Source organism: Aptenodytes patagonicus, chromosome W (genome assembly GCF_965638725.1).
Source record: "Aptenodytes patagonicus chromosome W, bAptPat1.pri.cur, whole genome shotgun sequence".
NCBI classification, from domain to species: domain Eukaryota; kingdom Metazoa; phylum Chordata; class Aves; order Sphenisciformes; family Spheniscidae; genus Aptenodytes; species Aptenodytes patagonicus.
The window spans coordinates 32,793,344-32,807,385 of NC_134981.1; positions in this window are offsets into that span (position 1 = coordinate 32,793,344).

Sequence of the window (14,042 nt, forward strand, 5' to 3'; positions counted from 1 at the left end):
TGACACGGTCCCCCACAACATCCTTCTCTCTAAACTGGAGAGATATGGATTTGATGGGTGGACTGTTTGGTGGGTGAGGAATTGGCTGGATGGTCGCATCCAAAAGAGTAGTGGTCAACAGCTCAATGTCCAGATGGAGATCAGTGACAAGTGGTGTCCCTCGGGGGTCCGTATTGGGACCGGTACTGTTTAATATCTTCATCAATGACATAGTGGGATCGAGTGCACCCTCAGCAAGTTTGCAGATGACACCAAGCTGAGTGGTGCGGTCGACACGCCAGAGGGATGAGATGCCATCCAGAGGGACCTGGACAAGCTCGAGAAGTGGGCCCGTGTGAATCTCATGAGGTTCAACAAGGCCAAGTGCAAGTGCAAGGTCCTGCCCCTGGTACCAATACAGGCTGGGGGATGAAGGGATTGAGAGCAGCCCTGCCGAGAAGGACTTGGGGGTACTGGTGGATGAAAAGCTGGACATGAGCCAGCAATGTGCGCTCGCAGCCCAGAAGGCCAATCGTATCCTGGGCTGCATCAAAAGAAGCGTGGCCAGCAGGTTGAGGGAGGTGATTCTGCCCCTCTACTCTGCTCTGGTGAGACCCCACCTGGAGTACTGCGTCCAGCCCTGGAGTCCTCAGAGCAAGAAAGACACGTACCTGTTGGAGCAGGTCCAGAAGAGGGCCACGAAAATGATCAGGGGGATGGAACACCTCTCCTATGAAGAAAGGCTGAGAGAGTTGGGGTTGTTCAGCCTGGAGAAGAGAAGGCTCCAGGGAGACCTTATTGCAGCCTATCAGTACTTAAAGGGGGCTTTTAAGAAAGATGGGGACAGACTTTTTTATAGGGCCAGTAGTGATAGGACAAGGGGTAATGGTTTTAAACGAAAAGAGGGTAGATTCAAACTAGATACAAGGAAGAAATTTTTTACGCTGAGGGTGGTGAAACACTGGAACAGGTTGCCCAGAGAGGTGGTGGATGCCCCATCCCTGGAAACATTCAAGGTCAGGTTGGACGGGGCTCTGAGCAACCTGATCTAGTTGAAGATGTCCCTGCCCACGGCAGGGGGGTTGGACTAGATGACCTTTAAAGGTCCCTTCCAACCCAAACCATTCTATGATTCTATGAAAAGAGTGGCAAAGCTGCATGCATAAACGTACACACAGGTCCTAAGACATATATACATACATACCACAAAGTAAGCATCAAACTTTCTTACATGTTTTGGGGTGCTTGGGGGCTTTTGTGGTTTTATTTTTCAATTCCTCACAGTCACTCAAAATTAAGTTCCTTGACTGTCTTTGATAGTTGTGTCTTTCAAGCCACAAAGCAGCTTATGGAATTAGGGAGATAAAACTCAGAGGCAGCTGTTGGGAGAGAGTTAGGATTGTACAATCAGTGTATTTCACTTTTGAGGTGTCCTTTGGGTGCTTTTCCTTATCACAGGTCACCTATTACATAGACAATTTTTTTTTAAAGATATATCTACCTATCTGTATGTAAGCATACGTACATACATGCACACAGAAACTGTCAATTAAATTCAAGTTTTGTCCACCTACATGACACTGGCCTCAAAGATTTTTATTTTTTTTTTAAAGTATGCTTGGCATGACTTCATAATTCCATTCCACTTAATTTCTCATTACCACTTTTTCCATATGGTTAACTGATAATCTGTATTTGTCTTTCATGAAGACTTTTAAGTATCAGTTTGTTTTTAACTTTAAAGTATGCTGAAGCAGAATAACGCATCCAAGCAACTTCTGCCATGCTACATTCAAGAGGTGGTACCAAATAGGCACAAACGCACCTTATTATGTAATTTAACAAGGTGATAGTTCTCTAAGATTCCTTCATCCTCAGTATCAAGTGAAACCTTTGATCAAAACTAAAATTACTTTTTTTTAATCCATGAGGCATAGATAACTGAGTAGTAACTCATTTTAAAAACTACTTTGCCTATGGAGCAGAATCTCAGTAACTCCCACCTATAGGAAGCCTGGCTTGCAATTTAATTTTCTGCATTAATAAGAAAATAAAGAAGGCAAAAAATGTTTCCCTGTATCAGAATGTCCTGGTTTTGGCTGGGACAGAGTTAATTTTCTTCCTAGTAGCTGGTACAGTGCTGTGTTTTGGATTTAGGGTGAGAATAATGTTGGTAACACACTGATGTTTTAGTTGTTGCTAGGTAGTGCTTACACTAGTCAAGGACTTTTCAGCTTCTCATGCCCTGCCAGCAAGAAGCTGGGAGGGGGCACAGCCAGGACAGCTGACCCAAACTGGCCAAAGGCATATTCCATACCATGTGATGTCATGCTCAGTAGATAAACTGGGGGGAGTTAGCCGGCGGGGGGTGACAGCTGCTCAGGAACTGGCTGAGCATCGGTTGGCAGGTGGTGAGCAATTGCATTGCGCATCACTTATTTTGTATATTCTTTTATTATTATTATTTTTCCCTTCCTTTTCTGTCCTATTAAACTGTCTTTATCTCAACCCACGAATTTTACTTTTTTTTCCCCCCATTCTCTCCCCCATCCCACTGGGGGTGGAGGGGGAGTGAGCGAATGGCTGTGTGGTGCTTAGCTGCCTGCCAGGTTAAACCACAACAGTCCTTTTGGCGCCCAATGTGAGGCACGAAGGGTTGAGATAACGACAGATCTGACCAGAGCGTGTTAAGGCAAATTTGTTATAAGCATTCATCATATTGGTTTAATAGTTGCTGGTCACAATGTTGATTAATTTACTCTCAAAGTTGTCGTGCTTGCTCTCAAAGTTGTGTTATGTAACACCTTACTTGCTGTATATGTTCCCTGTTGTGCTGTCTATCACCTCTGGGAGCTGGATCAAGGATATCATTTTTCTGCACTGTGTAACACTACTGGTTTATGATGTGATAGAATTTTTGGTTGTGAGACTAATTTTTGTACTTGTACTTCTGTATTTGTACCCAGCATTGCCGTCATCTCCATACCTCGGGATTCACTTTTTGGAAACTACTAATAATGACATCTTTTACCTTTTCTCCTTGGGGAACCAATCTATGGGGGAGATGGGGGGGACACTTTCCCCTGCTCCTTCACCTTCCCTTTCTCCTTCTTCAGGCTAGTTAAAACAGCTCTTGTGAATTTGCAATATCCTTGGGATGTTCAAACCAGCATGGTCCTATTGCTCTGTCTCCTGAATGTGGTTCAGGTCTCCATCTTGTTTAAGGTTAAACATATATTTAAGAATACCATCCAGAGATCAATCCCGGCAACAGGCACTGTGGCTACTCAAACCCCGCTAACAGGCACTGCGGCTTCTCCAACCCCCACAACAGGCACTGCGGCTACTTCAACCACGGCGACAGGCATTGCGGCTACTCAAACCCCAGCAGCAGGCACTGCAGCTGAACCAGAGAACCAACCTGTGCTGGTATCAGTCACCACTATACACAAGAATAAATACACAAGAAAATGAACTCGTTAAGTAAGGGATGAAGATGAACCAGGGCCGTCACGAGAACACGAGGAGGAAGAGGCAGAACCCATAAATGATATGGTAACCACCCGATCCCTATCCCTGAGTAAGCTACGAGATATGTGAAAAGATTTTGGTCGTTGTTCAGAAGAGCATGTTGTCACCTGGCTGCTCCAATGCTGGGATAACGGGGCCAGTAGCCTGGAATTAGAGGGTAGGGAAGCCAAGCAGCTGGGATCCTTTTCCAGGGAAGGGGGCATCGACAAAGCGATTGGAAAAGGGGCACAAGCCCTCAGCCTCTGGAGGCGACTCCTGTCAGGGGTGAAGGAAAGGTATCCCTTCAAGGAAGATGTCATATGTCACCCAGGCAAGTGGACCACCATGGAGAAGGGTATCCAGTACCTGAGGGAATGAGCCGTGCTGGAGGTGATTTATGATGACCTGGACAATGAGCAGTTATCCAAAGATCCAGATGAAGTCAAGTGCACGTGACCCATGTGGCGGAAGTTGGTACGGAGCGCACCATCATCATACGCCAACTCATTGGCAGTAATGACCTGGAAAGACGGAAAGGAACAACCAGTGGATGAATTGGCTGGTCAACTCCGGCAATACGAAGAAAGTCTCTCTTCCTCCCTATAGGCCTGCATCTCAGCTGTGGAGAAACTGTCCTGGAAGGTCCAGCATCTCAAAGAGGATATATCCTACTCCCCACCTGTACGGACCAGTATCTCAGCCATTAGGAGTCAGCATCCCTCTGCTCAAGAGAGAAGATATAGTGGGTACACACCACGGGCCACCCTGTGGTTTTACCTGCGTGACCACGGAGAGGACATGAGGAAGTGGGATGGAAAACCTACCTCAGCCCTAGGGGCATGGGTACGTGAGTAGCAAGGGAAAACAATCACAGAAAGGGGTTCTTCCAGGAAAATTGCTGCTCCAGTTTCCAGCGGGCAGTTCCCCAGAGAGAGTAGAAGGGCTGATTTTACTCCTGATCTTAATGAAGAAACTTCTGACTCGTACGTACATGAAATGAGAAACGAGTACTGTGATGAGGATTAGAGGGGCCCTGCCTCCAGCCAGGGGGAGGAAAGGGACAACCGGGTTTACTGGACTGTGTGGATTCGGTGGCCTGGCACATCAGACCCACAGGAGTATAAGGCTCTAGTAGACACCGGTGCACAGTGTACCCTAATGCCATCAAGCTATATAGGGGCAGAACCCATCTGTATTTCTGGGGTGACGGGGGGATCCCAACAGCTAACTGTATTGGAGGCCAAAGTGAGTCTAACTGGGAATGGGTGGCAGAAGCACCCCATTGTGACTGGCCCAGATGCTCCGTGCATCCTTGGCATAGACTACCTCAGGAGAGGGTATTTCAAGGACCCAAAAGGGTACCGGTGGGCTTTTGGTATAGCTGCCTTGGAGATGGAGGAAATTAAACAGCTGTCCACCTTGCCTGGTCTCTCGGAGGACCCCTCTGTTGTGGGGTTGCTGAAGGTCGAAGACCAACAAGTGCCAATCGCTACCACCACGGTGCACCGGCGGCAATATCGCACCAACCGAGACTCCCTGATTCCCATTCATGAGCTGATTCGTCGACTGGAGAGCCAAGGAGTGATCAGCAAGACTCGCTCACCCTTTAACAGTCCCATATGGCCAGTGCGGAAGTCTAATGGAGAGTGGAGACTAACAGTAGACTATCGTGGCCTGAATGAAGTCACGCCACCGCTGAGTGCTGCTGTGCCAGACATGCTAGAACTTCAATACGAACTGGAGTCAAAGGCAGCCAAGTGGTATGCCACAGTTGATATTGCTAATGCATTTTTCTCAATCCCTTTGGCAGCAGAGTGCAGGCCACAGTTTGCTTTCACTTGGAGGGGCGTCCAGTACACCTGGAACCGACTGCCCCAGGGGTGGAAACACAGCCCCACCATTTGCCATGGACTGATCCAGACTGCACTAGAACAGGGTGGAGCTCCAGAACACCTGCAATACATTGATGACATCATCGTGTGGGACAACACAGCAGGCGAAGTTTTTGAAAAAGGGAAGGAAATAGTCCAAATCCTGCTGAAGGCCGGTTTTGCCATAAAACAAAGTAAGGTCAAGGGACCTGCACAGGAGATCCAGTTTTTAGGAATAAAATGGCAAGATGAATGTCGTCAGATCCCAATGGATGTGATCAACAAAATAACAGCCATGTCTCCACCAACTAGCAAAAAGGAAACACAGGCTTTCTTAGGTGTTGTGGGTTTTTGGAGAATGCATATTCCAAATTACAGTCTGATCGTAAGCCCTCTCTATCAAGTGACCCGAAAGAAGAACGATTTCAAATGGGGCCCTGAGCAATGACAAGCCTTTGAACAAATTAAAGAGGAGCTAGTTCATGCAGTAGCCCTTGGGCCAGTCCGGGCAGGACAAGATGTAAAAAATGTGCTCTACACCGCAGCTGGGGAGAATGGCCCTACCTGGAGCGTCTGGCAGAAAGCACCAGGGGAGACTCGAGGTTGACCCCTAGGGTTTTGGAGTCGGGGATACAGAGGATCCGAGGCCCGTTATACTCCAATTGAAAAAGAGATCTTGGCAGCCTATGAAGGGGTTTGAGCTGCTTCATAAGTTATCGGCACTGAAGCACAGCTCCTCCTGGCACCCTGACTGCCGGTGCTGGGCTGGATGTTCAGAGGGAGGATCCCCTGTACACATCATGCAACTGATGCTACGTGGAGGAAGTGGGTCGCACTGATCACACAACGGGCTCGAATAGGAAACCCCAGTCGCCCAGGGATCCTGGAAGTGATCATGGATTGGCCAGAGGGCAAAGATTTTGGAATATCGCCAGAGGAGGAGGTGACGCGTGCTGAGGAGGCCCCAATGTATAATGAACTACCAGAAAATGAGAAGCAATATGCCCTGTTCACTGATGGGTCCTGTCGTCTTGTGGGAAAGCATCGGAGGTGGAGGGCTGCTGTATGGAGTCCCATGCGACAACTTGTAGAAACTGCTGAAGGAGAAGGTGAATCGAGCCAATTTGCAGAAGTAAAGGCCATCCAGCTGGCTTTAGACATTGCTGACCGAGAAAAGTGGCCAGTGCTCTATCTCTCTACTGACTCATGGATGGTGGCAAATGCCCTGTGGGGGTGGTTGCAGCAATGGAAGCAGAGCAACTGGCAGCGCAGAGGCAAACCCATCTGGGCTGCCGCATTGTGGCAAGATATTGCTGCCCGGGTGGAGAACCTGGTTGTAAAAGTCCGTCACGTAGATGCTCACATACCCAAGAGTCGGGCCACTGAAGAACATCAAAACAACCAGCAGGTGGATCAGGCTGCTAAGATTGAAGTGGCTCAGGTGGATCTGGACTGGCAACATAAGGGTGAGTTATTTCTAGCTCAGTGGGCCCATGACACCTCAGGTCACCAAGGAAGAGATGCAACATACAGATGGGCTCGTGATCGAGGGGTGGACTTGACCATGGACACTATTGCGCAGGTTATCCATGAATGTGAAACATGCGCTGCGATCAAGCAAGCCAAGCGGTTAAAGCCTCTTTGGTATGGGGGACGATGGCTGAAATATCAATATGGGGAGGCCTGGCAGATCGATTATATCACACTCCCACAAACCCGCCAAGGCAAGCGCCACGTGCTTACAATGGTGGAGGCAACCACCGGATGGCTGGAAACATATCCCGTGCCCCATGCCACTGCCCGGAACACTATCCTGGGCCTTGAAAAGCAAGTCCTATGGCGACATGGCACCCCAGAAAGAACTGAGTCAGACAACGGGACTCATTTCCGAAACAACCTCATAGACACCTGGGCCAAAGAGCACGGCATTGAGTGGGTGTATCACATCCCCTATCATGCACCAGCCTCCGGGAAAATTGAACGATACAATGGACTGTTAAAGACTACGCTGAGAGCAATGGGTGGCGGGACGTTCAAACATTGGGATACGCATTTAGCAAAGGCCACCTGGTTAGTCAACACGAGGGGATCTGCCAATCGAGCAGGCCCTGCCCAGTCAGAACTTTTACGTACTGTAGATGGGAATCAAGTCCCTGTAGTGCACGTAAAAAATATGTTGGGGAAGACAGTCTGGGTTATTCCTGCCTTGGGCAAACCCATCCGTGGGATTGCTTTTGCTCAAGGACCTGGGTGCCCTTGGTGGGTGATGCGGAAGGATGGGGAAGTCCGATGTGTACCTCAAGGGGATTTGATTTTGGGTGAGAATAGCCAATGATTTGAATTGTATGATGTTAATTACTATGTAATACTGTATATCATCACTTCTGTGGTGGCTATATGCCATATCAATGGTATTACAGTAAGAATCACCCAGATTAATGACGAATGAACTTTGATTAAACCGAGCAAAGTGCAGCGATGATAGAACCGGAGAAGTGCAGCGATAATGGAACCAAAACTGGCTTCAGCATGCCACAATCCAACACCACACACCATCTCTCCTGCCCTGAAGGACTGTTATGACAGATGGAGCCCAAAGACATGGACTAAATGAACTCAACGGACAGTTTAGAGGGATGGCCCATAGACTAAGGGAATGATATCTGTGTGTATATATCAAGAGACAGGAAAAGTGGTGGTGATTAACGGGAATGTACTGGAAAGTGTGGGGACCTGGGCATGTCGTAGATGGTATAGAATAAGGGGTAGATACTGCCCTGGTTTTGGCTGGGATAGAGTTAATTTCCTTCCTAGTAGCTGGTACAGTGCTGTGTTTTGTGTTTAGGATGAGAATAATGTTGATAACACACCGATGTTTTAGTTGTTGCTAGGTAGTGCTTACACTAGTCAAGGACTTTTCAGCTTCCCATGCTCTACCGACTGAGAAGGCTGGAGGTGCACAAGAAGCTGGGAGGGGGCACAGCCAGGACAGCTGACCCAAACTGGCCAAAGGGACATTCCATACCATGTGATGTCATGCTCAGTATATAAACTGGGGGGAGTTAGCTGCGGGGCGGTGACTGCTGCTCAGGAACTGGCTGGGCATCGGTCGGTGGGTGGTGAGCAATAGCACTGCGCATCACTTATTTTGTATAATCTTTTTATCATTATTATTATATTCCCTTCCTTTTCTGTCCTATTAAACTGTCTTTATCTCAACCCACAAATTTTACTTTCTTTTCCCGATTCTCTCCCCCATCCCACTGGTGCGAGGGGAGTGACCGAATGGCTGTGTGGTGTTTAGCTGCCTGCCAGGTTAAAGCACAACACAGAAACATCCTTCAATTATTATTATGATAATTTTACCATAATAGCAAGTGTTACATATTATTTTTTTGATCAATTAATGATTTTCTGATCTCATAAGAACTACCACCACAAGTACAAAAAAAAATATTCTTTTGTATGGACTGGGTAGTAGTAGGAGAAAAAAGAGAATGAGAAGGATGTGTTATGTGGCTGCTTAGGGCTCATCTAAAACATTACTGTATTAGAAATAAGGCTTAAAATCCTCCTAGTCCTGAAGAAGAAACAGCGCTACTGACCTATACATGACTTAATGTTCTGCTAAATGAATGTGCATCTTGGACACTCAACTCTTCTGGCATCTGATATCACTGAGCATAATACTGCCTCTCAGGTAAGCAAAAAATAACAATGGGTTTCATGAATCACCCTCAGTTCTGAACTCACCTTAAATTTTGGACATGATAGAACACCATTTGATGTACAATCACAGGAAGCAAACTACAAAATTTCAATAGCAGATACATTCCTGATCAAAAAAAGTCAGAGCAATGCAGAATTATGCATTAATATCTTGAATCTCCATACTAGGTCTCAAAATATGGATTACCCTATATTTTTTCCATAAAATACTTGAGAAAAACAGCTGGTCAAGTAAAACATTTTTCAGATTGCACAGACATATTTGATTTTCTTCAGTTTTCCCCTTGCAATATGCTTTGATTGTCAGGTTTTGGATGCAGAAGAAAACATCAATGATAGAAGTTTACTCGCTTACCTCCAAAAATGAAAAGCGAACAGAGGACTGCATGGACTGCAGGGGCTTGTTGGGGTTGGGCTCAGGCTCCTTGGGGTGAGACTGCAAGTTAAAATAATGTCATCTCTAGTGAACAGAAGGTTTAGCAAGAGTCGCGTGTTTTAGCGTAGGAGTTAGGAAAGGAGTTTTGGTTAGAACTGAAACATTACCATCCTGCTGAATGAAGTGATTTACAGTAGCCACACAGTTTTTGACTTAAGATGAAATTGATTTAAATTTAAAAAAAAATGAAATCTGGTGCTGGTGCATATAATTGACTATGTTAGACTCCCTCTGGGAACAATACTTGTGTACAAGTCCACAGAGAGGAAAAAAAAAATGGTAACTTGCTTCAGACTTCTAAGCATTCTGTATGAAGCAGAATATGTAACTGGGACACTGTTTTTAAATCTTAGGATTTTTTTAAAGCTTTTGATATCCAAATCAGATATATTAAATAAAACAAAAGGAAAACTGAAAATTATTATGAGCTTTCATCAGTAATAAGAAAATCATAGTAAAAATTTCCAATTTGAGAGCCTAAAATTTGGGCACTGACTAAAAATTAAGTGACCTAGCTAAGTACCAGAAATTTCCATCAATTTCACTATGAAATGTTCCATCACAAACATCAAGTCCTTTATCTAGGTAATCAAATATGCATATAAACAACTAATCCCCAAAAAACATACTTTAGCATTTGCCTTCAAAGGTGCCTTCAAGAAATTGCCTCAAGGGCAGCTCCATTCAAAAGGTCTCTCAATAAAACAGTAGGCCACTGGCAGATTTCACAGATGCTCTTTTAAAATATACATGCAGTTACATGCACTTGTCCCCATAACACTTGCAAGAAAACTTTTTTTTAAAACAAAACATGTTTAATAGCATGCCTCTTGTTGCAATTAGCTGAAGTTATCTGTCCAAAACTACACGTAACTCTGCCTTCCGAGCAGACTAAGCAAAGGCAGAAGCTTATGGGGGACTTTTTCCAGATCACCTTCAGAAAGACTTGTTCTCCTATGTACCAAACCCTTGCAGCCAGCCAACACTAGCACTCCTGTCCTGTCCCCAGTGGAGCCGCAAATGGCCAATATGCTTAGCACAGCTAGCTCCAACCCTAAACTAGTGTTTACAATTGCATGACAGCCACATTTTAAAACATTCCCATCAAAATCTTTTGAGGTGGATACCTGATTCAGTTTTTTCTGCACAAACGTTTCACCAGCAGTAGTGCCACCGCTGGTCACTTTTTAAGAGCCCTCTCTTTAAGAGTGCAGGAGCAAGCAATTCCAAAGTGTCGGAAGTCAAGCAAACGGGCCCGGCCATCCAGCCAGTTTTTTACCCAGTGAAGAGTACACCTGTCTAAGCCGTGAGCCACCAGCTCACTGTGGGAGACAGCGTCAAAGGCCTTACTGAAGTCCAGGTAGACCACATCCACAGCCTTTCCCTCATCCACTAGGCGGGTCACCTGGTCATAGAAGGAGATCAGGTTGGTCTGGCAGGACCTGCCTCTCATGAAGCCGTGCTGGCTGGGCCTGATCCCCTGGTTGTCCTGCACATGCCTTGTATTGTGTAATTATGGAAAATTTGGAAAATTGGAGGGCTTGCTGTCTTGGTTGGATTGGTCATTCATCTATGCATTTTGCTGCAATAAGAAACAATATTTGATGCAAAAGGCAAAATCAGTGAAGGTGAAATGTCTGTTGTAACCAATCTTCTCCTACATGTTCTGTCATTGAAAGGGAGGTTGATTACTTTTATAACAGTTATTTCTTGAAAAAATAAGTTTGCTTCTGCAGCGATTATTTTTCTTCTGATATTTTCATGACTGATTTATTACCTTTCTAAGCCCACTGAATGGCTAAACCAGAAATGGGTTGGTGCAAGTAGGATTTTGTCCGGCAGGTGGCGTGAAAACCCAGAGTGTACCTACGCTGTCCATGGAATGTGCATTCTTTTCTCATGGCTACTCTTACATGTATAATTGAGACTGTTGGCAAGGTATATGTGCTTTAGTATGAAAAAGCAGTTTATTTTCAAGAACCTTAAGATACAATCAGAAAACCAATAGTATTTTCTTAAGAAACAACCACAGTCAACTGTACTCCTTTGTGTAAGAAATTGTTGCACCCCTACACTGACCTGTGGCTTGCCACGTCTGTAGATTTATCAGCTCTAGAAGAAGAGAATTAGAGTTTTTCTAACTAAGGAATCTTGAATTTCTCCCTGCTCATGATGTGTATTCTGAGTAATATACAGTGGCTCAGAAGAATAGTAAAATCTCTCTTAATGCATTGCTGGACTGAGTAGCTGGAGTGCTCTCTTGGATACACAGCAAACCAGCCTGGCTTGTCTGAATGTGTTTTTGTGTAATGTAATGGCCATGGGCCATGATGGTGAAGGGGAACACAAATTGAATAGCACTCTATCAATCCATGCAGCATATGTTGCTTGAAAGTCTTTACTTCTGAAATACAAGAGATGTAAAAGGAGCAATGTGCATTGCTCTGTGTGCAGAAGTGGGATTATAATACTGAAGGAGGGGCGGATATAGGAAAATACTGCTAAGAGATCACAATTTTGTTGTCAGGCCAGCAGTGCCTTCTCAGTGCTGTAGCTGGGGACTTATAGGAAGCAGTGCCTTGAAAAAATTTGGCTGGTGAAGCATGTCTATTTTCTTTTCCCGAGGGGTATTGATTATCATGTTGAGCCCTAAAAGGGAGCTGTTGGTTTCACAGGGAGCATTTGCTCCATACTTTTTCTAAGCCCTGAAAAGAGACTTTAGGCAAATATATAGAGGTGCATAAATGGCATGACAGAGATTTTAAGGACAGAAGAAAGGAGAACTAGAGACAAGTCACCTCTCTGTTTAATTTTGATTTAGTAATGAAAGGTCACATTGTATATAATGACCTCTAAAGGATTAAATCTTGTGATCCAAGATGAACATGAGAAAATTGAACTAATTTAGCTACCTAAAACTTCTTGAATATATTGAATGCATTGCTATAATATGTATTCTTTGTGCTAAAATTGAATGTATAATATCAAGTCAGGTGAGTAGAATACAGGTGATTTATGAAGAGATGTTTACTTTTGATTCTCATGATGAGAAGTGAGGAAGCAATGATATTATCACTGTCTGACATGAAGAATACCAGAATTAGAGCAACAAGGAGCACACATGTAAAGCTTATCAAATGACTTTTTGGAATATGTACTTCATTCTGGTAGTATATGCAAAGATTTATAGCAGTAAAGCTATGTACATGAAATACTGCAACTTTGATACTTTGAATATTAAAATGTTTATTGTTCACAGTGTCTAAAATTGTATATGAATTATTATGCCTTATTAGTAGTTAATGATGACATTATGGATGTTAATTGATTCTGTTAAAATTAATTAGTTTCTCTGAAATACAATGTATATTAATAATTATTAATGAATTGTCTTTATCACTCTCATAATTTTAAACAAGGCACCTTTAGCTCCTGACGCTCTAAAATGGGAGAATTGCTTTCCCTGTTTTCTGAAGTAATGTGCAAGTTCATATGATATCACTGCATAGCTTCTATGGGTAAATGAGATCTTGGAAAATAAATCATGAAAACCAAGTGGTGGATTTTCATTACCTTGTTCAGATAGTTTGTGATAAAGTTGGCCTACATTCCCTCACTGATTGAATATCTTAAATATGCTTTCCTGTTAATATTGAAACGAACAAGCTTTCCTGTGGTTGTATAAGAGGAAATTCTTGCTGTATATATTGTAGAGCTACAGTTCTGTCCACTAGTCTGTACATACAGACTAAAAGAGTATCTGCTTCTTCGTGTGGATTACAGCTGCCCTTATCTCAGTGAAAGCATAAGTGTGGGTCTGTCAATTTTGGCTGCTAATTTTGATGAAATGTCTCGCTTCCAGTGCTGTAGCTGATTTCAGTGACACTTCACAGAGCAACCGAGCTTTCAGAAGTTGAAGGAACAAGAGGCAGATGGATAGTGTGTTTCCATAGGCTTTTTTCACTCAGAAAACATTAAAAGAAAACTCTTGGGGAATGTAACAGTAGGCAGTGATACTATAAGTTTATGATTTATGTAAGGTGGCTAGGTGTTGATCTGTATAAAATTCTTTAAAGATTATCTTCATTTTGATTCAGTTCCACAATGATTTTTCAACCTGATATAAGACATATGTGCACATCTTCCAGCTCCCAATATCATACATGGCTTTGGCTTTCATACTTCTGTAACTTTACTTGATGAAGATCTGGTATCCATTATGATTTCTAATTAAATCCCTTTGTTCCACAGCATTGTGGAGTGACAGTATTGAAGGTTTGGTGTAGATATATATGTACAAGAGGGTTGAAAAGTTGGGCGATATAGTTGTTTTTACAGATATTTGTGTGTGTGTGTGTGTGTAATTAATAGACAAAAGTGTAGTGTGTCTGTATAGGGTGTCTTTTTCAGGTCTGAAATTCAATGTAAAACATGGTGGGTAAATTCCTTTAGGAACCAAAACTATCTTCAGAATGCTACAGAACAGAAATTGGATCTCTGTGTTATTTCTTACACAT